The following is a 23,301-nucleotide window of genomic DNA, read 5'->3' as shown; positions in this document are numbered from 1 at the left end:
GCTAGCAGTAAGTGAGATGCCAGTGAATGTGTCATGGCCTTGTGAGTGTGTGAGTTCAGGGTGATGAGATGGTTGCCTTACCCTGACAGCACAGAAGAGATCATTCATCCTCTTTCTGCAGTGGATGGCCGACCTCTTGTGTGCAACATTGGTATTGATCACCTCTGCCACCACCTCCCAAGACGGAGTGGTGAGTCTGACGGGCCTCCTGTAACCAGGGTTGGGGGGTAGGGGGCATTGTGGAGGGCCTCCACAGCATCCAGAAGGTATCCTAGGGATGTGTCACTGAATCGGGGGCTGCACTCTTCTTGGCTTTTGGGGCCACGTCTTCACCGAAGCAGTCCTGGGCAGCAAGCATTGAGAAATGTGCAGGCAGCTGCAGTTTAAATATGGTTCCCTGCATAAGGAAGCGGAAAGGTAAAAGAGTGGCAGGCAAGTTGGAGGCTGCCTGCCAGTGTGTTTCCTGTGGCTGCATAATTAATAAGGCGGGAATGGGATGATATGCGTGAAAACCCGCCATTGCGGCTGGCAGGTAAATGACTTGTTTCCCACCCGCGACTGCACTTTGTGCAGATCTGGGATGATTTTGCCCATTGTTTTTAGTAAAGCCATGTCATATTCATACTTTTAAAGCTTAAATTATGCTCAGTGTGGAATCTCTGGAAATGACTTTTCTTTTCAAAATTGACAATGATGGGCTACCCTCGCTGTCAAGGGCCACCTGACTCTCAGCCTGTGGATTCAAAGGCTTCCACATGGTCTCAATAGGAGACATTCCACATGAGAGGTGTCACTACTCATCTACCCTCCCGAAACCATCCAAAAAAGTATTTCCTGGCTTGAACGAGTTGTTCTGAAACCAAGAAGGTGATTGTCTCAAATGCACAGGGTGATTATCTGCAAACAATAAACCAGGTTGCAGCTAATCCACTTGATCCGATCACCATATCTGGAAGGAAACTGTGGAACTGAAACCACATGATAAGGCAGCTATGTTGGTCTCCCTGTTTATTCTTTAACTGCTGTCTGCAAAAGACAACAAGACAAGAAGTACAGAAACAGCATGCTGGACAGTAACATCATAAGGTCTCCAAGCATGTTCTTTTTCAAGTTCACCAGTACAGCAAAATGATCTCCTGGTAACAAGACTACAAGTAGCCAATTTTATGCCCTGCAGAAAAGCATCTCTTTGAGAGAATCGTGCAACAACTCTGGTATATTAATTCAGCTATTGAATTCACTTAGCTACACTTCAGGAGTGAAATATCTATCCTTCATCAGGCCTCCACCATCTGTTTTCCAAGAGAAGCCAATCATGTGAATTACAACCTAATCTTTTGTTTCTAACTTGTAAAAGTGCACTATTTTCATTAACTGTATTTTCATCAAATGTTTGTTAGTGTGTAAGTTGATGAATGAGTGACACAACATTAGATTTTTGGGGTGGACATGTGAATAAATAATCCTCCTTACTTAAACCCATGAAAAGTTTGCTGCTGCTTAGTCAAATTGTCCTCACACTCAGGGGTTAAGAAACACACATCCACTTCCTTTTCGAAAAACACCATGGCCAGGATTTTTGGAATGTTGGGCTTTTCATGCCCACTATCTAAAGAGTTGATGTGCGAACATATTGCCTCCAATACTGACTGCCCCACAGCCATTTAATGCTCCAAGGAGTATTAATTCGCTGGAGGCGGGGCTTCTGCTCCTCAGCCAGGAGAAGGTCGCACATCCTAGAGCTGCCGGCCAATCTAGTTGGCCAGCAACACGCTAGCCCCAGCAGCACCAGAAGCTGCAGTGGACATGATTGGGAGTGTCCACTGCAGTCCCCTGAGTCCAGGGAGACAAGGACCAAGTAAGCATAGGTGTCTCAGGGAAGGGAGGGGAATTGAGGCTCCAGGTGGGGTGGGGGGGGGGAAGACTATTGGTGGAGAAGCAGGGGGTGGATGGAGCACCTGCAGGGGTCAGATGTTGTTGGTAGTCGGGGAGTGAAGTTGAAAGGGGGCTGTTGATGGAGACAGCCCACCCACTTCCTGCTCAAGGCATGAACCGCACCAAAAAATTGAGGCTGGGTGGGAAACATTCCTTAAGAGGCCATTAATTGGCCACTTAAGTGCTTCAATTGAGGCAAAGATGGGCAGGCCAGCCTAGGCCTCACCAGCAGGGCAATGTAAAATTCTGTCCACGGACGGTCAGGGAAATGAACAGGGGTTTCAGTTCTCTCTCATCCCTGTCTGTAACAATGAGTTGAAGTTTACAGAGAATGGTGAATGTGATGCTTCCTAGGAAAACATGGGAATAAGTAGAGTCTGGAGGTGACAAAGGCAGGACAGGTTTCAGGTGAACAGAACCAAACCATATTACAGAGTTAGAAATAAACATTCTTTGTGATGGAGAGGTTGTGGAATTGAAAAGCGTTGAACAGGATGCCAAAGATGTGAACTGATTCAGCCAGGATGATGGGGGGCATGGGGGAGTGAGTGGGACAGAGCTGTGCAGGGGGGCACAGGCGGATTGCAGGATGGAATCAATGGCCAGGATATGAAATTTGTAGGAGCTGCAAAAGAAAACTGAAGGAAATTTTGGCTCATTCAAGACTTAACATCAAATAAACAGTTGGATAACACAGAAGAAGTGAGAGGCTTGAGAGAACTGGTGGAGAGGTAAAGCTGGGTGTTGTTAGCATACATGTGAAAACTAATCTCAATGTGGCTCTGATCAACTAGATAAGAGTGGAACAAGAGAGGTCAGTCTCAGAGTTGGACAATAGAAGAAAGGAGATGAAGGCAGATGTGTGATGGCCTATTTCAAAGGCTGCAGAAAGGTCAACGAGAATGAAGACAGATTATTAGCAATTCAGGGAGGGAAAATGCTCTGTATAGATGTAATATGTAACCAAGCAATAAAATAGGAGTCTTATTTCAAAAACTGCACTCTGCATTAGACCAGTTATACAACATAAGCATTGTCATTGAGTGGTAGAAACAAATGATATACCCTCCATCTCTGAAGTTTGGTGAAATATCTTATTACACAGTTGTGAAATTTGCAGAGTGTTTGTTACTTTGACTAATAACCGAGCAGAAGCTTGCTTTGTGAATGTGATTTTAATTCCACTAACAAGCCGTCAAGTAAACATAACTTGAACCATACCAGATTGGTAGTCATTCCAGAGAAAACCTAGTATTATATACGATACTGTTGTGAGGGGCATAATGGGAAACAATCATTAACATGCAATGAAACCCATTTCTCCAGCTGCTGAATGAAGCAAAGGCAATTCATTGCAGCATTCCACTGCCAAACAATAGGCAGAACATGGAATCTTTGTGTGCACCCGAGCAGATGATTAGTCGATGGAGCAGGTCCAGTGACTCTGGCTAAATTTACACAATTGAAGATACTTGGCAGCTTGATGTAGTATGCAACAAAGGTTCCAATATTTCATATGGAAGAATCAAACTCATGAACTGTCCATCATTTAAGCACTTTTTATTCCAGAGATCATGTCCCCATGGAATGCTTTACTCGTCAAATGCCTAGTCATGAGTAATTATCATTTCAAAGAACAAGGGTTCAAGACACTGCATGAATACAACTACTGTCTGATCCATCTTCCTTTCAAATTTACTAACGCAAGATCACTGCTTTCAATTCATTTTCCACTGCATGCTGTTTAGTGAATACAAAATAAAACAAGGACAATCCATGACTTGTTTTGCTGACATTAACAACTGGATTGAAAAAGTGGAAAGTTAATCCATGCTAGGAAAGAGTGAAGGTGACAAAATAGAGTGCAAATTTAAAATATGTCAGCAATGATGTGCACAACATATCAGACCACATCTGGAAAAGATCATAGGAACATTCAGTCTGTTCTGCCATTCAGTTACCTAGAAACATAGAAACTAGGAGCAGAAGTAGGCCATTCGGCCCTTTGAACCTGCTGCCCCTTTCAATATGATCATGGCTGACCCTCTAACTCAACACCATATTCCCACTTTCTCTCCATACCCCTTGATGCCCCAATATCCAAAAAAATGATCAATTTGTTTCTTGAATTTTTTTTTTATTCGTTCATCGGATGTGGGTGTCACTGGCTAGGCCAGCATTTATTGCCATCCCTAATTGCCCCTGTTCAGAGGGCATTTAAGAGTCAACCACATTGCTGTGGGTCTGGAGTCACATGTAGACTTGACCAGGTAAGGATGGCAGATTTACTTTCCCTAAAGGACATTAGTGAACTAGATGGGTTTTAACGACAACCGTTTCATGGTTGCCATTAGACTTTAATTCCAGATTTTTATTGAATTCAAATTTCACCACCTGCCATGGTGGATTTCAAATCTGAGTCCCCAAAGCATCACCCTGGGTCTCGGGAATACTAGTTAGGGACAATACCGCTATGCCACTGCCTCCCTCTAATATACTCAGTGGCCCGGCCTCCACAGCCTTCTGTGGTAGAGAATTCCACAGGTTGACCACCCTCTGAGTGAAGACATGTTTCCTTATTTTGTCCTAAATGGCCTGTCCCATACCCTGAGATCTGGCTCCTGGTACTAGATTCCCCCAGCCAGGGCAAACATCCTCCCTGCAACTAGTCTGCCTAGCCCTGTTAGAATTTTATATGTTTCAATCAGAAACCCTGTCATTCTTCTAAACTCTAGTGAATACAGGCCCGGTCAAACCAATCTCTCCTTGTACAACAGTCCTATCATCCCCGGTATCAGCCTAGTGAACCTTCGCTGCACTCCCTCTATGGCAAGTATATTCTTTCTTAGATAGGGAGACCAAAACTGCACATAATACTCCAGATGTGGTCTCACCAAGACCTTGCATAACTGCAGTAAGATATCCCTACTTCTGAACTTAAATCATTTTGCAATGAAGGCCAACATACCATTTGCCTTTCTAATTGCTTGCTGTCTGTTCACTTATGTTGACTGGTTTACAAGGACACCCAGATCCCTTTGTACATCCACATTTCCCAATATACCACCATTTAAATAATACTCTGCCTTTCTGTTTTTCACACCAAAGCATATAACTTCACATTTATCCACGTTATACTACATCTGCTATGTGTTTGCCCACACACACAACTCATCTAAATCGCTCTGAAGCCTCCTTGCATCCTCCTCATAACTCACAACCCTGCCCAGTTTTGTGTCATCAGCAAACTTGGAAATATTGTATTTGGTTTCCTCATCCAAGTCATTTATATATATCGTGAATAGCTATGGCCCAAGCACTGACTCCTGTGGAAATTTGCCCAGGTATGTCCTCTAGTCACCACCTGCCATCCGGAAAAAGACCCATTTATTCCCATTCTCTGTTTCTGGTCTGTCAACCAATTCTCAATCCATGCCAGTATATTACCCCTGATCACATGTGCTTTAATTTTGCCCATTAGTCTCTTATGTGGGACTTTATCAAAAGCCTTTTCGAAATCCAAATACACCACATTCAGTTAGGCCATGCCTGGTCTGCATGTTCATTCCATCTAATAATCTTGATTCAATGGTCCTTTATACCTTTGCCTAAAATCTATCAATTTTAATTTGAACTGTTCAATTTACCGAGTCTCGACAGGTTTTTGGAACAGAGTTCCAGATTTCCACTACCCTTTGGGTGAAGAAGTGTTTCCTAACATCAGCCTTGTATGGCCTAGGTTTAATTTTAAGGTTATGCTCCTCTTGTTCTGGACTCCCCAATAAAGGAAATAGGGTGAGAAATTGGGATCATTTGCACCCATTTCTGGGACATTATGAGTGTCCTTAAAGTTTCAAGATGTTGCCTGTCATGCTTGCATACATTTGTGGGGTGAATCTTGCCAGATTCCATATTGGTGAGAGTGTAAACACCTGTACAATGAAAGTCTGCTGGAAGTATGCAGATCATGTCATTGGTCAGAATGTAACACCATTTTGAAGCCAGCGATGCCATTTTGAAGCACAATTTCCAGCTAACACCCTCTCTTAACCTCATACAGCTGAACACACATTCAATATCAGGAAGGACTTCACCTCTCCTCATCCACCAGTGCAATTTAAAGGGGTCATCAACTGTTTACAGGTTAGCTGCATGTTGATTTATTCTGGATATTGCTTCGATTCTACAATTTTTTTTCTGCTTTTTGTGCAACTGTAAAGCTGCAACAATCTCCAAGGAGTGTTTGGCAGATACTGAAGGAGGTTTTGCTGATTTCAGTGCCAGCATATATAATGATGACCTTAGCAATGAATCTTTATGCTGTTGGTTCCACCCAGGCCTGAGCTAAACAATTCCACAACCAAAGGATCAGGTCTAAGTTCTGCAGTTCTGACACATCCAGTCGTGAATGGTGGTGGACAATTAAACAACTCATTGGAGGAGGACGCTCCACAAATGTCCCCATCCTCAATGATGGAGGAGCCCAGCACAGCAGTGAAAAAGATAAGGCTGAAGCATTTGCAACAATCTTCAGCCATAAGTGCCTAGTGAATGATCCATCTCAGCCTTCTCAGGAGATCCCCAGCATCACAGATGCCAGTCTTCAGCCATTTCGATTCACTCCACATGATATCAAAAAACAGCTGAAGGCACTGGATACTGCAAAGTCTGTGGGCCCTGACAATATTCCGGCAATAGTACTGAAGGCTTGTTGCTGCAGAGCTTAACACACCCCTAGCCAAGCTGTTCCAGTACAGCTACAACATTGGCATCTACACAGCTATGCGTAAAATTGCCCAGGTATGTCCAGCACACAAAAAGCAGGACAAATCCATCCTGGCCAATTACCGCCCCATCAGTCTACTCTCGATCATCAGTAAAGTAATGGAAGGGGTCATCAACAATGCTATCAAGTGGCACTTGCTGAGCAATAACCTGCTCACTGATGCCTAGTTTGGGTTCCGTCAGGGACACTCAGCTCGTGGCCTCATTACAGCCTTGGTTCCAACATGGACAAAAGGGCTGAACTCCCAAGGTGAGGTGAGAGTGACTGCCCTTGACATCGAGGCAGCATTTGACAGAGTGTGGCATCAAGGAGCCCCAGCAAAACTGGAGTCAATGGGAATGAGGGGTAAAACTCTCTGCTGGTTGGAGTAATACCTACTATGAAGGGAGATGGTTGTTGCTGTTTGAGGTCAGTCATCTCAGCTCTGAGACATCTCTGCAGGAGTTCCTCAGGGTAATGTCCTAGGCCCAACCATCATCAGCTGCTTCATCAATGACCTTCCTTCCATAATAAGGTCAGAAGTGGGGATGTTCAATGATGATTTCACAATGTGATGATTGCCTCAGATCTAGTCTAGCAGCTATGTCATTTAGGACTCTACCAGCTTGGTCAGTAGTGGTGCTACCGAGCCACTCTTGGTGATAAACATTGAAGTCCCCCACCCAGAGAACATTCTGCACCCTTGCCGCCCTCAATGCTTCCTCCAAATGATGTTCAACATTGAGGAGCACTGATTCATCAGCTGAGGGAGGGCGGTACGTGGTGATCAGCAGGAGGTCTCCTTGCCCAAGTTTGACCTGATGCCATGAGACTTCATGGGGTCTGGAGTCGATGTTGAGGACTCCAAGGGCAACTCCCTCCCAACTATATACCACGGTGCCACCCCCTCTACTGGGTCTGTCCTGCCGGTGGGACAGGACATACCCAGGGATGGTGATGGTGGAGCCTGGGACATTATCTAGTCAGGTATGATTTCGTGAGGATGACTATGTCAGGCTGTGCTTGACTAGTCTGTGAGGCAGCTTTCCCAATTTTGGCACTAGCCCCCAGATGCTAGTAAGGAGGACTTTGCAGGGTCAACAGGGCTGTGGTTGCCATTGTCGTTTCCGGTGCCTAGGTCAATGCCAGGTGGTCTGTCCAGTTTCATTCTTTTTTTGTGTCTTTGCAGCAGTTTGTTTCAACTGAGTGGCTTGCTCGGCCATTTCAGAGAGCATTTAAGAGTTGCTGTGGATCTGGAGTCACATGTAGGCTAGGCCAGGGCAGGTAAGGATGACAAATTTCCTTCCCTAAAGTGCATTAGTAAATCAAATGGGGTTTTACAACAATCGACAACAGTTTCATGACTTTTAATTCCAGATTTTTATTGAATTCAAATTTCACCATCTGCTGTGCTGGGATTCAAATTCGGGTCCCCAGAGCATTACCCCAGGTCTCTGGATTACTAGTCCAGCGACAATACCACTACACCATTGTCTCCAAAAAGTGAAAGGCCAACTCATGGCAAAGCTGAAATATAAAGATTGGGAAATCCTTGAAACTCTCTATGTCATTCAAAATCAAGAGTGCTCTATATTAAGCAGAATTGCATACCTAAAACTGAAATGAATCTATATGTGGATGAATTTGCTGATGAGAACTGCAGCATTACACTTTGAAATTAATTTCCAAAGTGGTTTACAGGCCTAGGGAAATAATATACCAAGTACCATATCACCCTACAAGCTGACACTAAATCAATATTCCTCTTACACCAAGCAAAGTCCCTAAGCCAGTCTTGGGCAAATTCAAGAGGGAAATTGAATGGATGCAGCAACAAGGGGTTATCTCACTGGTCACCATACCAACAAAATGGTGTTCAAGTATGATTATTCTGATGAAACTCAAACTTACCTTCATTTGAAGTTTGGAGGTCGGGAACTCCAGTTCCTGACAAACCTCGGGGCTTCTGCACTTGAGCTGGCCAGAAAATGGCCACACATGTGCTGTTTGGGTTTTTTTCACTCTTCAGGCAGAGGACCGGCCCTTCATGCCTGTGCATAAGAAAAGAAACAGAATAGCGTGAAAATGCAAATCAAATGACCTGATACAGAGTGCCATTATCTTGTTGGTGTCCCAGAGAGCTGGACACATGAGCGGGACAGGGATATGGTCCAAAATCAGGGAGGGGGACAGGGAGAGATCCCCAAAAGTTGTCCCACACAAGGAAAAAAACAGGGGACAGAAATAGATCCCTGAAATGAAGTTAAATAAAGGAGCAGAGTAATATCCCTTGAATTCAAGAAAGAGCTGCATGGAACAGACTTTGAGTGAACTGGGCATGAGAGGAGGCCTGAAGGTCCAGAAAGGCAACCAAAGGTTCATGGCTCTACTGCAGGCTGATGGAGTACAGGTATCCCTTTGGAACAGTTGTGTTCTGCTGGGCACTGCCAAAAATCTGAGATTGTGCTTGGAAGGTGAAGCTTGAGTGTATTTAGATCCAGGGGAAAAGAATCTCAGAAGGCAAGTTTGAAACCTTATCAGTTGTGCCATTGTTGAAGATGTCCAAGTGGGAGTGACTTTTGAAGTGAATTCCAAGGCTAGATCTCCAAGTGTGGAGATTGGAAATCCTTGTTAGAAAGATGAGGTTTCAGTGAGATTGGTTGGCTCAAAATGTGACAAATATCTGGGTAGGTTGTTGAGAAATCCTTGGAATCTGCTTTGGTCACATCTGCCATCTATTGTGTGCTGTGGTCTGTCTGACCACAGTTTACTTGTTAATTCATAAGTACCTCATACTTACCCTAGCTATTAAAGTAACAGATATTGCAAATTGTTTTACCTTTCTAAACTTGTATAGTAAGGTTTATAGTTGTTTGTTCAAAACCCACGGAATCTTGTGGCATATTCATTTAGTAAGCGTCTTGAATCTCTCAATCTTTATCTACTTTAAACAAAACATTACAGGTCCCTTAAAGGGTTAAAGCAAGACTCTGATTGCTATTTCTGAAAGAGAAACATACTTTTACAGGAAAGAATAATTGAGCAGTTGCAAAAAAAAAACCTGTCAACCTCTTGACCCTGGTAGACTTTGTACAAAGGAGGTCACATGGTTTTTATGGCTCTGAAAAAAAACTATGCCTGGAAAACTGTGTTTTATTAAGTGAGTTTTGGTTTTGCTTTGAGAATAGAAGGACCAACTGCTTGAGAAGGAAGACAGCAGCCTTTTTGCAGTTCAGAGTCAGTCCACAACCTGAAGTGAATATGTGCTGCTCCTGAGTTGCTCTACATGCTTGAATAGAGTACCCTCGATTATTCCTTGAGTCCGCCTGAAAAGCAGTGCCAGAGTCATTGATTGTTTCACAGATCAGTGCTGAGAGAACAACTGTATAACCCGGATCCTATTTCAAGGGCACCACCATCTCTCCATTGTCTTTGAACTATTGACTTTTAATCTTTGGCAGAATTCCTCCACTTCTATTTTTATTTTTTTTGTTTGTGTGTGTGTATATGTGTGTGCGTGTGTGTGTGTGTATGTGTGAGAGAGAGAGAGAGAGAGACTGAGGGCATCTTGAAAGAGTAATTAGTATAATTTCATATTCCGTACTGTATTTTGATAAGCTTTGCCTTTCTATTCAACAAGACTGGTTTTACAATAAACCAATAAGTATTTTCTTTATTGAAAGAAGCCTGGTTAAAGTCTCTTTTATTCCAGGTAACGGCAGTGAAGGTTAATAATTAGCCATTTTGGTGCGGGAATTTACATGTAATGTGGCGACCTGTGGAGCAGTGGGGCTAGATCAACTGCACACCCCCCTCCTATTGCGGTCGTAACAATCCACAAAAAATGAAGCAATCAGAGAATTTCCACAACCCAGGAACATAACTGATCTTCAAAGATTCCTTGGGATGGTCAACCAAGTAGGCAAGTTCCTATCAAATTTAGCTGAGGTCAAAGAGCCCTTGGGACAGCTGTTGATTCAGGGTCAACAGTGGTGCTGGAATATGGACTAGCAAAATTCTTTCGAAAGGATTAAACAACTTTTAATTTCTTCTGAAACTGTGGCACATTACAACCTTTAGTAGCAGCAGATGCATTGTCTAGAGGTCTGGAGGCAGCTTTATTTCAAGTGCAGAGAGACAGCAAGCATAGACCAGTCTACTATGCCGCGAGGTCACTAACAGAGACAGGATAATGGTAGGCCACAATGGAAAAAGAGGCATTGGCAGCAACATGGGCATGCAAAACATTTACAAATTATGTTATGGGATTATGTTTCAAAATTGAAACAGACCATAAGCCATTAGTCAACTTCCTGAACATGAAATAAATTGTAAAGATTCTGCTCAGATTTTGGTAAGATATGACTCTGTTACAGAATATATGCAAGGGAACTAACAAACAATGGCAGACACACAAATACCATCAGAAGGAACCAAACAAGAGAATTTACATGCCATCGAGGAGGTTGAAGTATATACATCCTTAAACACTCAGCACTTACCAGCTATTGCAAACAAGCCCAGCAATTAGATGAGGAATGTCTTCAAATCCGAGGATATTGTTTGAAAGGATGGCCAGGATTTTTGCCCACTAATCCGATACTAAAACATAGTACTTTAAGTAGTACGTTAAAGCTGTGCTTTAATCAATGCAATCACCTCACCATCATTGACGACTTACTAGTCTTCAACCAGAGAGACATCATTCCAAAAACACTTCAGCTTAGTACTCTTCAAAGACTTCACCAAGGTCATCTAGGAATAATCAAATGTTGTATGAGAGCACAGAAATCAGTCTGATGACCAGGCATTACCCACTCTATAGAAGAAATGATTTCTAACTGTCTTTCTTGTGTCGTAAGCAGCCAGGAATAAAAAACTAAACCCAATATCACCACAAATGACCACAAGAGGTCAAAAGCTGGAGTAGAGAAACAATCAGGCTTGGAACTTTAATCACAGGCATAGAGTGCAAGAGTTATCAGTACTGAAGCCCTGGGAGAGTGTATGGGTCTAAGGCCAACAGAAGGAAGGTACAATCCTTGAAAAAACTCCACAACCAAGATCATACAGAATTGATGCAGACCGGGTATCGTAAGGAGAAATTGCAGCACCTTAATATCCTTGGAGAGAAAGCAAATGGAAACTTGGGCTTATCTCAGATCCTGATGAAGATAAAGAAAGACTTACTACAAGCCCTACAGCCTAGGAGAAAATCACTCATGCCAACAGAAGGGAGAGGGTGGAATATCTTGGACATCAAAAGAAGATCAGAACGAGATCACGGAGATTGGTCAAAGCATCTCAGAGACTAACCCTGTGAAGTCTAAGAATCTGGGGGGAGATATGGGAGGATGCAAATATGATGGGGGAGGCGGTGGCATTGTGTTTTTTGTCACTGGACTAGTAATCCAGATACACAGGGTGATGTTCTGGGGACCCAGGTTTGAATCCCACCAGGACAGATGGTGAAATTTGAATTCAATTAAAAATAAATCTGGAATTAAAAGGCTAATGGGGACCATGACAAGATCACCACCTTCAGCACCTCAATATTTGACTTCCCTGTCTCAACAGCTGTCTCAAGGGCTCTTTGACCTCAGCTAAATTTGATAGGAACTTGCCTACTTGATTGACCATCCCAAGGAATCTTTGAAGCTCAGTTATGTTCCTGGATCGTGGAAGTTCGCTGATAACTTTTGTTTTGTGTGGATTGTTACGATCAGGATGGGAGGAGTGCACAGTTGATCTAACCCCACTACTCCACCTGAATATTTGACCTCTCCATAATTTCTCATTTGTTCCCGTCTCAATAATTCACAAGCTTCAACTCACCCAAAATTTTAATGACATTTTCTCACCTACATAAAGTTCCACTCTCAATATTGCCCAGTCCTTGCAATGGTTCTCATGCCCCAACATGATCCTTTCAGATTTCTCTATTTCTTTCCCTCTATCATTGTGACCTCTTCCTTCCGTAACTCCTCATGCACACCCTTAAACTCTTTTCATCCTCTATTCTCCTTAAAGAAGACTCACTTCACTCTCCGCCGCCCTTCAACTGGACTCTCTTTACCCTCTACTCTCTCTGCTCCACTATTGACAGTCAGTCAGCCACCACGCTGCTGTTTCACCCAGTTTCCTCTACCTTACCATGCCCCTCATCCATTCCCCATGCCTGTGCTTTATATTTCCCTATTGAATGCCTCACCAGTTTTCACCCTTTTCTCAAGCTCTAGATACACAGTGCACTTTCCCTCCTCATTGTAAAGCAGGTTCAGACATCTGCCTGTGTATAAGGGGTACTATATAATTGCTAGCCATTGTTGCTATTGGAATCATTGTGGAGGGATACATTATTTAAAAACCAGCAGTATAGTGATGGTAGCATTTTGCTGCAGCCACATCATGGGGAAATTGAGTTTATTAAAATGAAGTAATCCATTAATATGAAATCAAAACATTTTTAATAGACTTCATTAACACAACTGCTACCAGGATGCAGGGCAGGAAGGGATATGTACACAGTGTATTGATCTTCTGAGTGACAACAGAGCTAGAATTTAATTAGCCTTGAAGATAAAAGGATCAGTTGTAAGGGAAAAAAAATCAAATTTAAATATGCATCTATCTGCATAAAAACAGAATTATTAATGAGAAACATATTTTCCGAGGAAAATGTGCAAAGGCAAGCAAATCCAACTACCAACAGTAAGATCTAATGACTGGCTGCTTTATTGCTAGTATTTAGGCACCAGCTAACTCATGTGTGAAATGACAGCTGTGTATAGCAGCTGGAGTTAAGAGTTCATTGCTTTAAATGTATCTCTAAAATGAAGTGGTATATTCGCCATGATGTACATAAGTAACTGTTATGGTTATTTGAGCAGACTTCAATGGTACATGATTCTATTGATTGTGAACCCACACAAGCTGAAAACTAAAACTGGGAACAAAACAAAAATGTATATTTCCATTTAACCAATAAGAAAATTAAGAATAGCCTAAAATGAGTTAGTCAAACAACAATTCTTTTCCTTTATGTATTAGCTTTAATATATTTGTAGGCACATTGATAAACAAACCTTAGAAATTCAGTGAAACAAATGCAGAGGAAAAGACCGAGGTATATTTTCAGCTGAAGAAAACAGAAACTCTGTCACTTTAAACCACAAAGTAATAAATACCAAAAGATTAAGTACTAACCCAATGGAGCTTTGGTGCAGGGTTTAGTGCATGGATGAATAAAAAAAACAAATGGCAACATTTGACTGAGCATGCCATCAAGGAGTCTTAGCAAAACAGAAGTCAATGGGAATCAGGGGGAAAACTCTCCGTTGGTTGGAGTCATGCCGAGCACAAAGGAAGATGGTTGTGGTTGTTGGAGGTCAATCATCTCAGTTCCAGGGCACCACTGAAGGCGTTCCTCAGGGTAGTGACTGAGAGGCTCAAACATCTTCAGCTGCTTCATCAATGACCTTTCCTCTATCATGAGGTCAGAAGTGGGGATGTTCGCTGATGGTTGCATGATGTTCAGCACCATTCACAGCTCCTCAAATACTGAAGCAGTCAGTGTCCATATGCAGTAGGGTCTGGGCAACATTCAGGCATGGGCTGATAAGTGGCAAATAAAATGTGTGCCAAAATGTACGAGGCAATGGCCATCTCCAACAAGAGAGAATCTAACCACCTCTCTTTAACAGTTGGCATTAGCATTGATGAATCCCCCACTATCAACTTCCTGGGAGTTACCATTGATCAGAAACTGAACTGGACTAGCCATATAAATGCTGTGGCTACAAAAGCAGGTCAGAAGCTAGGAATCCTGAAGCGAGTAACTCACCTCCTGACTCCCCGAAGCCTGTCCACCATCTACAAGACACAAGTCAGGAGTGTGATTAATGCCCTCCACTTGTCTAGGTGAGTGCAGATCCAAAAACACTCAAGAAGCTTGACACCATCCTGGGCAAAGTAACCTGCTTGATTGGCACCCCATTCACCACCTTCAACATCCACTAAGGCATCCACTCCCTCCACCACCGACACACAGTGTCAACAGTGTGTACCATTTAAAATATGCACTGCTCAAAGAAGGACAGGGTTAGGATCTTCATATTTCTGGCTTCAAGGTATGTGAACACAAGGTATATGACCACATAAAAGGCTTTTCCTCAAAGTAGCTGTGAGCTGAGAATTTGTGTGTGTGGGAATGTAGCCCCTTTTTAAATTGTGAGTGATTCACTTTAAAAATAACCCAGCAGTCAAGTTTTATTCTTAAACAAGATGAAGATTAGTTTATTACAAAACTACTGCTGAAAGCTACTTAAATATAAGTGATAAAGTTATTGACTAAAATACAGACATAAGGATTAAAATGCAGGTAAAGGAAAAAAGATACTTAAAGGTGAGATTTCAAATCCGCCTCTGTGAGATTTCATAGCAGATCTGTTGTTTGAATTCCTTCTTTCCAAAGTGAAGGCGTTGAAACTTTTAGGTTCAGTTTAGCAGCTGTGATGACTTGTGATGTTGAAGAGTCGGAGTTTTCCTTCATAGGTTGACTCAATAGATAGAGCAGATTCTGGGAGAGAGTGTACGCTCCTTTGCTCACTGGAAACCGCAGGTACTGACACCTGAAGATTGCCTGTTTCTTAGCAGACCAGGGATGATTTTCTGGCTGCCTTCTTCCGTAACTCCCGGTGGCAGAGAGAAAACACAGCTCTCACAGGGTTTCACAGTTAGTTCAGCTGAGAGCTGTAGGCTGGAACTGACTTCCTGATGTCTTCTGGGTTCTCTGCATTCTGACCCAAAAATAGTTTCTTAAAGCCTCCCTTATACAGTTCAAAAAACACAAAAATGGCTGCTTTGTTAATTTTCAATAAGTCATTGTTTCAAACAAGCAATGAAGTTGAAAGCAAAATATTGCGGATGTTGGAAATCTGAGCATGCTGGGAAAACTCAGCAGGTCTAACAGCATCTGTGGAGAAAAAAAACAGAGTTAACGTTTTGAGTCCGTATGGCTTTACTTCAGAGCTAAAGAGAAGTAAAAGCGTAATGAAATTTATACTGTTTAAGGGGAGTGGTGCAGGTGAAGCTGGATAGAAGGCCAGTGATAGGTGGAGGCAAAGAAGAAATTGCCAGAAATGTCATAGACAAAAGGACAAAAGAGTGTTAATGATAGTTATACTGGCTAAAGGAGGCGCTGATGGTGGTGTTAAGGTCAGACAGTAGAACGTGATAATAGCAGGACAAGGGTAAGCACTCTGGAAAGAACAACATAAACAAGTGACAAATGGCCCTAGTTGGGGCGGGGTGGGGGGAGGGGATGGTGGTGCAAAAAAGATTGAAAATAGGATAAAAGGTGGGGATAAAACAATGAATGAAAATGAAAATAAATAAAAATAAAAATGTGGATAAAAAATAAAAATTAAAAAATTTAAAAAATGAAATATTGAAAATGAATATTGAAAAAGGGGGATAAAAAAGGGGCGGGGATGGAGGAGAGAGTTTATGGTTTGAAGCTGTTGAACTCAATGTTAAGTCCAAAAGACCGTAAAGTGCCTAGTTGGAAGATGAGGTGCTGTTCCTTCAGTTTGCGTTGGGCTTCACTGGAACATTGCAGCAGGCCAAGGACGGATATGTGGGCATGAGAGCAGGGTGGAGTGTTGAAATGGCAGGTGACAGGAAGGCTTGGGTCATGCTTGCGGACAGACTGAAAGTGTTCCTCAAAGCGGTCACCCAGTCTGTATTTGGTCTCTCCAATGTAGAGGAGACTGCATTGGGAGCAGCAAATGCAGTAGACTAAATTGAAGGAAGTGCAAGTGAAATGCTGCTTCACTTGAAAGGAGTGTTTGGGCCCTTGGACAGTGAGGAGGGAGGAGGTAAATGGACAGATGTTGCACCTTCTGTGGTTGCATGGGAAGGTGCCATGGGATGGGGATGAGGTGTTTGGGGTAATGGAGGAGTGGACCAGGGTCTCCCAGAAGGAATGAACCCCATGGAATGCCGACAGCGGGGGTGAAGGGAAGATGTGTTTGGTGGTGGCATCGTGCTGGAGTTGGCAAAAATGGCGGAAGATGATCCTTTGAATGCAGAGACTGGTGGGGTGAAAAGTGAGGTCAAAGGGGGCCTATCGTGGTTCTGGGAGGGAGAGGAAGGTGTGAGGGCAGAGGCACCGGAGATAGGTCAGACACGGTTGAGGGCCCTGTCAACCACAGTGAGTGGAAACCTCGGTTAAGGAAGAAGGAAGACATGTCAGAAGCGCTATTTTAGAAAGTGGCATCATTGGAACAGGCACGGTGGAGGCGAAGGAACTGGGAGAATGGGATGGAGTCCTTACAGGAAGCCTGGTGTGAGAAGCCGTAGTCGAGGTAGCTGTGGGAATCGGTGGGCTTGTAATGAATATTGATGGACAGTCTATCACCAGAAATTGAGTCAGACGAGAGCACGAAGCGGCACCAAACCAGTGTACCAATGAATGAGTTGTGGCAGGGATGTATATGTGGGCTGGAACTGGCTTCCTGATGTCTTCTGGGTTCTCTGCATTCTGCTCCCAAAACAGCTTCATAAAGCCTCCCTTATATAGTTCAAAAAACAAAAAAAAATTGGCTGCTATTTGAAAGGTCACGGAAGGGAAGGGAAGTGTCGAAGATGGACCATGTGAAGGTGATGGAGGGGTGGAAATAGGATCCCCCCTGTTCTCACTTTTCACCCCACCAGCTTCCGCATTCAAAGGATAATCCTTCCCCATTTCTGCCAACTCCAGCATGATGCCACCACCAAACAGATCTTTCCCCTGTCAGCATTCCATAGGGACCATTCTCTCCGGTACACCCTGGTCCACTCCTCCATCATCCCCAACACCTCATCCCCCTCCCAAGGCACCTTCCCATGCAATCGCAGAAGGTGCAACATATGCCCCTTTACCTCCTCCTTCCTCACCGTCCAAGGGCCCAAACACTCCTATCAGATGAAGTGGCACTTCACTTACACCTCCTTCAATCTGGTCAACCGCATTCACTGCTCCCAATGCGGTCTCCTCTACATTGGAGAGACCAAACGCAGACTGAGTGACCGGTTTGCGGAACACCTTCAGTCTGTTCGCAAGCATGACCCATACCTTCCTGTCACTTGCCATTTCAACACACCATCCTGCTGTCATGCCCACATGTCTGTCTTTGACCGGCTGCCATGTTCCAGTGAAGCCCAAAGCAAACTGGGAGAACAGCACCTCATCTTCTGACTAGGCACTTTACAGCCTTCAGGACTTAACATTGAGTTCAACAATTTCAGACCATGAACTCCCTCCTCCATTGCCACCCCTTTTTATCCCCTTTTTTCAATATTCATTTTCATTTTAAATTTTTTTTTAATTTTTAATTTTTATTTTTTATCCACTTATTTTTATTTTTATTTATTTTCATTTTTATTCATTGTTTTATCCCCACTTTTTATCCTATTTTCAATCTTTTTTCCCACAACCGTCCCATCCCCCCACCCACCCCCACTAGGGCCATTTGTCACTTGATCATGTTGTTCTTTCCAGAGTGCTTAACCTTGTCCTGCTATTATCACATTCTGCTTTCTGACCTTAATGCCACCATCAGCACCTCCTTTAGCCAGTACCATTACCATTAACACCCCTTTGTCCTTTTGTCTATGAAATCTCTGGCAATCTCTCCTTTGCCTCCACCTATCACTGGCCTTCTGTCCAGTTGCACCTGCTCCACTCCCCTTAAGCAGTAGGAATATCATCACATTTTTACTTCGCTTTAACTCTGAAGTAGAGTCATATGAAGTCAAAATGTTAACTCTTTAAAACGTTTTTTTTTCTCCACAGATGCTGTTAGACCTGCTGAGCTTTTCCAGCATTTTCTGTTTTTGTTTCATGCAATGAAGTTAATTACATTGGGGTCCTTTGAAGTCTCTTACTGTCTCCTCTTGCCTTAACAGGCAGAGGGTTTTCACACCTTTCAGAAAATTCAGTGGACATCCCTGGAGGAGTTTATGCATTTAACTGGCTCTTCATAGCCAGCTCGAGAGATAAAGTCTGACAATATTTGAACAAACACAGAAAAGTGCCAGGTTTTCTGTCCATACTTCATTTTGAAAAAGACTTTTAAACTCAATTTAAAGGTTTGAAAAAATAAATGTACTTTTAAACAGTTGTCCTTAAAATCCGTAATATCATAATTATATCTTTCTGATAGTATTCATGGAAAAGGAATAAAAGAAGGGGGAGGTTGCAGTATTGATTGAAGAAATCATTATAGTATTGCAAAAGGACAATGCGGTTGAGGGTTAAAGACAGAGTCGATTTGATTCGAATTAAGGAGCAATGGAGGAGATGAGATGCTGCTGTGTTAATGGCATACATCACCAAATAGTGGGGAGGATATAGAGGAGCAAGCTTGTTGGCAAATTACAGAAAGATACAAGAACTACCATGTAACATGAATGAGGGGGTTTTAATTATCCTCATGTAGTCTGGGATAGCTACAGTGTAAAAGGCAAAATGGGGAAGGAATTCCTGAAATGTATAAAGGTATTTTTCTTGACCAGTGTGTTTCCAGCCCAATTAGGAAGGAAGCCTTTTTTGGATTTAGTTCTAGGGAATGAATTGGAGAAAGTTGAGCACATTTCAGTGAGAGAACATTTGGGAAACAGTGATCATAATATCAGCAGGTTATTGGAAAGAGACAAGTTGCAATCAAGCACAAAAAATACTTAATTGGTGGAGGAGTATCTTCAGTGAGTTGAAGAAGGATCTGACCCTTTGGAATTAAAAGCTAGTAGCAAAACCATAATTGAAAAGTGGGAGTCCTTCAAAGAGGAGATCACTCAGGTACACTCCTATGAGGGGTTAAGAAGTTTATCCAAAGCTAAGGCTTCCAGGAGGACTAAAGGTTAATGAATTTAAAATGAAAGAGAAAGAGATGGTCTTTGACAAATGTAAGATTGCACCATCCAATGGAGAACTAAGCTGAATATGGAAAGTATAGAAATCTAAAAAGTGGAGTATGAGAGAGAAAGCATGAGTATGAGAATAGGTTAGGGATCAACATAGAAGGGCTCCCAAAAGTATTTTATAAATGCATAAGTAGTAAAAGGGTAGTCAAAAGATGGGTGGGGCCAATTAGGATCTAAAGAGATGATTTTCTTGTGAAGTCAGAGGGCATGGCACAGGTATTAGGTGAGCACTAGAGAAGAGGATGCTGCCAATGTAGCAGTTAAGGGGGAGGCAGCAGTAATACTGGATAGGATAAAATGAGATAAAGAAAATGTACTTAAAATATTGGTAGTCCTAAAAGTAGAGAAGTTACCTGGCCCAGATGAGATGCATCCTGGGTTATTTAGGGAAGTAAGGGTGGAAATTGAGGAGGCTCTGGCCATGATCTTCCAATCTTCCTTGGATATGGAGGTGGTGCCAGAGGACTGGAGCATTGTAAACGTTGCAGGTGGCAGAAGGATCAGTAACCAGAGGACACAGATTTGAGGTGATTGATAAAATAACCAAATGCAACTTGTGGAAACATAGTTTTACACAAGGACTTTTGTGATCTGTAATGCACTTCATGAAAGGGAGAGTGTAAGCAGATTCCATATTCAAAAGAATTATTATAAAAATATTATTTGAAGGGGAAAAGGTTACTGGAGCTTGGAGAAGGAGCAGGGAGATGGAGTTAATCAATCAAAGGGCTGGCACAGGCACAATGGACCAAATGGTCTCTTTCTGTGCTGTCTCTAAGATTAGGTAAGAGAAAAGAAAGCAGGCAAGTGGAATGGTAACATTTAGAATTAAGCTATTTTAAAATTAAAATTAGGACACTATCGCATAGAGCTACTCATTGACAAAGTTCTGTGAAGCTGATAATGTTTGTTTCAATGTCTCAGGGCTAAGGCAAGAACTTGAAAAACTGAGGAGCAATCATCTCCCTGGACCTGGAGTCAACCTAAAGTTAAACACAATAACAAGAATAACTGCAATTTTGGCTTTTACCTTGCAATTTAGAAAAGTTCAAAGCAATATTATCATTTAACCACTTGTAACCTTCAATACAGCAAGATAATTGCAAAGACTCCAGTCAACTGCTGATGCCGAATACATTTACCATTCATTTGTGAATATAGCTTTATTAAGTCATTACTGATTACAAATTCTTATTTAACTGGAAGTTCCAGATGACAATACAGTTGCAATTTTATTAAAATATTGCAGACTGCCATAGCAGAATGAAACAGGAAATAAAGTATTTGAAATAAAATCAACTGTAATAATAATTACAACTTAAGTTGTGCAATACAACAGCTCAATATAGTTTGTAATGTCCAATTTGCCAGGTGAATATACATTCAAAACTAATTAGTGTCTTCCTTTTATTTTTCCATTACTCAATTATATTTTATAGTATTGGCAGTAGTGGCTCCATATGCCGGTCTTAGTTGCCAAATAACAGAAGCTTGGAGTTTCCAGGTGGTCTGAGAAAAAGCTTTGCAGCCACCAAGAGAAGTTAAGAGACACAGCTTCATCATCCTATGGGCAGTTCCCTTGAGCCTCTACTGAGCAGCCAATTACATTTTCAGGTTAATTTAAACATCATTAAATTTGACCCCCAATTCTTACAGGTTCAGTGTCCCGTCAGTCCCACGCTCAGGAGCAATTGCAGTAACAGAAGGGCAGTCACAAATCCAGTCCTCAACTGGAAACCATTGTTTACTGGGCACTTTTCAGGCAGCACAAGCTGCTTCTGAATCTATCTGATGGAGACCTTTTGTCTTTTTCATCAAGGGAGACATGTGTCTTGTGATGTCCATTTGTAAAACTTAGGAGAGGAAGCTATGATCATCACTTTAGTCTCAAAAACGTGTACACAGGTTGTATTGCCCTTGTTTGACAATCACTTTAGGACAATTAAATTCTCATAAAATTGACATGCTGTAGGGATGATTTCCTCTAGCTGCTATGTGTAATTTAATCATAAACTAGTTTATAAACCAGCAGAATAGCTTGGAATACAGAATAGGAGGAAATTTCTCTGCTTGTGATCAGCAAATAATTATCTGGAAGAGCCACATAAATAGTGTAATTAAAAAATATATGCATTTGCCTCATTTTATTTTCACCCTGGGCTCTTTCTCTGCTGTAAGGTGACTTGTTCTTTATGACCCTTATTTTCTGTTCTGTGGTTAAACTTGTGTTATAACATTTTGCATAATTTTATAAAATGTGCTAAGATGTTTCCATAATGAAATAATGAATGTGTGTTACAAAATATCTGAGAAATTATTCCTGAAAAGAATTAAAAACCTGCAAAGAAATCAGAGGCTTGGATTTTCCGTGTTCAGTGGTGTGAGTGGACAATATAGTGAGAAGGCCAAAAATCAGTTTCATAACGTCGTGAAACCAGTTTGTAATCATCCGCTCCGCTTGCCAATGGCGAGCCGCGTTCCCTGTCATCGGAAGTCGGGAACCTCATTGTAATACATCAGCGTATCATTATAAAGCCAGCCCACCGGACTCATCCCCCCACCCCCACCCCGCTGGATCGTTCACCTGCGTCAATGGGGAAACACGCCGACATGTTTCACAACAGCATATATAAGACTCGCACTTGGCAGGTTGCACTCCGCTCGGGGCTTCAAGGTTTGTTTGCCTACCTTGCTTGAGTCAGCACTCACAGTCATCAGCGCCAGACTTTGCAGACAGCACAGCATCACTTTTAGGGGGGCTCACGGGTAGGTCTCTACCTACCAGAGTAGCCATATGTGGGAGGCTTTTCAATGGCTGCAGGGCAAGGTCTTGCTTGGAGAAGAGGGAGAAGTGGCCTCAGGCAAGGGAAGCGGTTGCAGGATGAGGGGCTGTACTGGGGAAGGAGGGTATAGCAGGGTGTGTGTGTGGCGGCACATGTTGATCTGTGCTGCAAGTGGCCTTAAGATGGCAAGGGCTGAGGAGCAGTCTCCAGAGGAGATGAGGCCATGTGAGGGCATGTGTGTGAGAATGGGTGGTGATAGCCCTTGAGCTGGCAGTGAGTGAGATGCTGGTGAATGTGTGATGGGCTTGAGTGGGAGAGTTTAGAGTGATGAGATGGTTGCATGGATGAGATCATTCATCCTCTATCTGCATTGGATGCTCAACCTCTTCTGTGAAGCATTAGCACTGATCACCATTGCCATCGTCTATCAAGCCGGAGTGGTAATGTAGCTGCCTCTCCTGCGACCAGAGCGAGGGTAGAGAATATCACAGCAGGCCTCCATGCTAGCCAAAAGGCGCTCGAGGGCTACAGTCTTCTTGCCTTTCTTCTTTGCTGCAGTCCTGGGTTGGAAACACTGAGCGCGGCTGTACTTTAAATGTGGTACCCGATGTGATGAAGCCACGAGCTAATGGCATGGCAGGCGAATTGGAGCCCGTCCACCATTGAAATGTCGTGTCTCCCGAGAATGCATGATTAATGCGGCGGGTTTGGAGCCACCATTACAGTCGGCGAGTAAAACGTCGTTGTATCCACCCGCTACCGCACTTAGTGAAAATCTGGGGTGATTCCGTCCAGAAAATTCTGGAAATTCTCAGCAGGTCAGACAGCATCTGTGGAGAGGAAAGCAGGGAT

The sequence above is a fragment of the Carcharodon carcharias genome, chromosome 7 (assembly GCF_017639515.1).
Source record: "Carcharodon carcharias isolate sCarCar2 chromosome 7, sCarCar2.pri, whole genome shotgun sequence".
Taxonomy (NCBI): domain Eukaryota; kingdom Metazoa; phylum Chordata; class Chondrichthyes; order Lamniformes; family Lamnidae; genus Carcharodon; species Carcharodon carcharias.
This window is presented reverse-complemented; position numbering follows the sequence as displayed.